This window comes from Hipposideros armiger, unplaced genomic scaffold (genome assembly GCF_001890085.2).
Source record: "Hipposideros armiger isolate ML-2016 unplaced genomic scaffold, ASM189008v1 scaffold_1330, whole genome shotgun sequence".
Taxonomy (NCBI): domain Eukaryota; kingdom Metazoa; phylum Chordata; class Mammalia; order Chiroptera; family Hipposideridae; genus Hipposideros; species Hipposideros armiger.
In genome coordinates, this window is record NW_017732680.1 from 162,306 (window position 1) to 165,716 (window position 3,411).

Here is a 3,411-nt window from a genome sequence, read left to right on the forward strand (position 1 = left end):
TGCTTGCCATGTGGTAGGCCCTCATGAAGTATTTTATTTGAAAAAATAATAAGTGAATCAGTTAGTCCATGTGGTCAATATTGCAGTGTGGTAGGGAAAGCAGAAAAATTAGCAGGAAGTTATGCTGCAGAATCTGAGGTGGGTCACAGAGGAGACGCTCCCTCCCAGCTCTGCCCAGTCCAAGAGGGCTTCCTGTAAAAGGGGATGCCGTTGATGAGTCCTACAGAAAGAAAAGAGCTCAGTTTGGGAATGGGGTAGGGAGAGAAAGCAGGAAGAAGCAGCAACTCATGGAAAGTTCTCAGATGAGTGCCTAGCAGCCTCAGGGATCTGCAGATATCTCCACCTGCCCTGATTATAGGGTCAGAAAGAGGAGTGCTAAGGGGATGGATGGAGAGGTGAATAAAAGGGAGGTCATGGAGAACCCAGAATGTAGTGGTATAAAGCTTGCCCTTGAAGGGCAGTGGGGAGCCACTGAAGAATCTAGAATCTGAGACTCTTCTTGGCCTGCACTCCTTTCTAGCAGGGAGAAAGATTTGAGAGATAGATAGGTAGGTAGGTAGATAGATAGATTGAAAGATAGAGAGATGATAGATAGATTAGATAGATATATAGAGAGATAGACGATAGATAGATAGATAGATGATAGGTATTGAAAGAAAGAAATATCAGGATGACATTCTGTCTCTTCTATTAATAATATATAGAAATGTGTGTTTTACCACATCTTCAAGATCCCTGAGTATTGTTAGTTTTTTCAACTCTTTATTCATTTGCCAGGAGCACTATGGTTTCTTGTTGTTTTATTTGTCATTTCTTCATTTCCTAGAGAGGTTGAATGTTTCCTCATTTGCATATTGATCCTGCTGAATTTCCTCTTTTGCGAATATCTTTTCTCCTTTACTGGCCTTAAAGGTGAAACCATGTCCAGGGCCTCAAGAGAATGTGTAGAGCTGTTGAAGCTACCCAACCTGTCCCCATTCACCATCAAACAACTGTGGGCAGTCCTAGACAAAATTGTTTATTACCTTGTGGAAAAGAGCAGGTGAGGTGGAAAGAGCAGACCCCTGTGTACACTCTGCCTTCTTCTGCTGGCAGCCCTGGGAATTGCATCCTCTTGCACATAGCCACATCCTGTTTTCCCCCTTGATATGCATGCAATTGACCTGAAAGTGAATAATAAAGGCCTTCTGGATATTTGGATTTCAACTACCGTATTTGCCGGCGTATAAGACGACTGGGCGTATAAGACGACCCCCTAACATTTCCACTCAAAATACAGAGTTTGTTATATACTCGCCGTATAAGACTACCCTCTCTTCCGCACACCTTCCACACACCAAATAAAAGGTAAAACAATATCAGACTTGATTTCAACATTTATATTTATATTCAAATGCTTATGACATGCAGGAAAACTGTCACAAGGCTGTATGTAATCAAACATATACATAAATCGCGATTCGTGATTTTGCGCTATCATACTGGGTGTATGGTCGGCTGTGTGTGATTTTGCGAGTGTGGTAAAATCGCATAACAGCAAAATCGCATAACAGCCGAGCATACACCCAGCAGCGCTGCTGATGCCTGAACGGTATGTGGAATGAAGTGGGCGGGCATCGGGAGGCCACTATGGCACGGGGCAAGCACTATGGGCAGTCTATCTGAAGTGTACCTGGCATATAAGACGACCCCCCACTTGGAGGCATATTTTTCAGGGCCAAAAAATCGTCTTATACGCCGGCAAATACGGTAGCCTAACTTAGAACGTTGGGAAGATTCAGGTGTTTCCTAGCAATGCAGGGTCTTCACATTTAGAGTAGGGTATAAGGATCGTTAGATCTTGGTAATCATCCTACAGGGAATTAAGCTCACAGTCTACTTGTTAAGTGTGTGGCCTTATAACAAACACTTAGCTTCTCTGCACCTCTGTTGTCTCTTTCGGTAATGGGATGGGGATTGTGCCACTCTAAAGAAAAGGTGAGAAAGAAAGTTAGCGAGTTAGTGCCAGCATTTTGGAAGTACCTAGTGACACGTTTGACATCTTCTCTCTTAGCTCAGAATTAACTGATGTAAAGGTTTTATAGGGAGTGTGTTGAGTGAAAATTTCTTACCAACTGATATTTGACCCAAGAGAGCACTTACAAATAACAGCATCGGTTATAAACTGTATTGTAATGGCCTTTATCTCAGCAGCAGTTTCTTCCTGGGAACAAGAGTTTTATCATTGCAAACGTAAGTAAGCTCAAGAGACTGCCTCCAGAACAAATGCATGCATTTCCACAGGTTTCCTCTTCACTTGCTTTGAAAGTTTTTTATTTGATCGACATTTGCCATCTGGTTTCTTAAAGTCACCAAGTAAATATACATCCACTACAAATGAGACACATCATGGTCTGACCCTTGTAATGTTTCTTTTCTGTAATCTCAGCTGCACCCTGTGTTTAACAGGAGGGTCTGGGGACCTTACTGCCCTGACAAAGATCGCTCCCTCTTAGAGAGTGGCATGTGATCCCCATGCCTTAGTCATGCTAACAAGGCCATGCAAACAAGTCCTCATGGTGAGCATTTTATGATCAAACAGATTATTAAAAGTTGTATTAACAAGAAAAAAAGTGGCATGGCAGAATAGATAAAATAAAAACCAAAAACTATACATATGCTGCCTACAAGAGACACTCCATATCAAAAGACACACAAGGACTGAAAGTAAAGGGATAGAAAAAGTTACTACATGCAAATAAAAATGTGGAAGAAAAAAGCTGGGGAAATAATACTGATATCACACAAAATAAACTTTAAAACAAAAGATATAACAAAAGTCAAAGAAAAACATGCCATAATATAAAAATATTAATCCAGCAGGAGGATGTAACTCTTGTAATCATTTACATGGCCCACATAGGAGCAATTAAATACTAAAAAAATATTGAGAGACATAAAGGGAGACATTGACGGTAATAGTATGGGACTACAACATGCAATTGACATCAAGAAATACATCATCCAGACAGAAAATTAACCAAGAAACAATGGACTTCAATGTCTTTCATTGATATTTTTAGATCATATCACCCCAAAGCAGAAGAACATGCATTCTTTTCATGGGCACATGGAACCCTTTCCAGGATAGGCATCAAACAACTCTCCATAGATATAAGAAGACTGAAATCGTAGGAAGCATGTTCTCTGGTATGGAACTAGAAATGAATTACAAGAAGAAAACTGAAAAACACTCAAATGCATGGGAGCTAAGTAACACGCTACTAAATGGGTCAACAATGAGAACAAGGAAGAAATTTAAAAATTCCTTGAAAGCCTACTGAATGGGAGAAGATATTTGATAATGATATATCAGATAAGGGATTAATATCCCAAATATATAAAATGCTCATGCAACTCAACACCAAAAAA

The 3,411-nt window shown here is 40.2% G+C and overlaps 1 long non-coding RNA gene across 2 annotated transcripts in view; it reads right to left on the bottom strand.

Annotated features, from left to right (window-relative positions):
• Positions 1-1,031: 1,031 nt before the first annotated feature.
• LOC109377234 (uncharacterized) overlaps positions 1,032-3,411 on the bottom strand; it is a 40,475-nt gene continuing 38,095 nt past the window's right edge. For both annotated transcript variants that reach the window (XR_002122839.1, XR_002122840.1), the window contains exon 3: positions 1,032-1,163. This is a non-coding gene — a long non-coding RNA (uncharacterized LOC109377234). The remainder of the gene's footprint in view (positions 1,164-3,411) is intronic.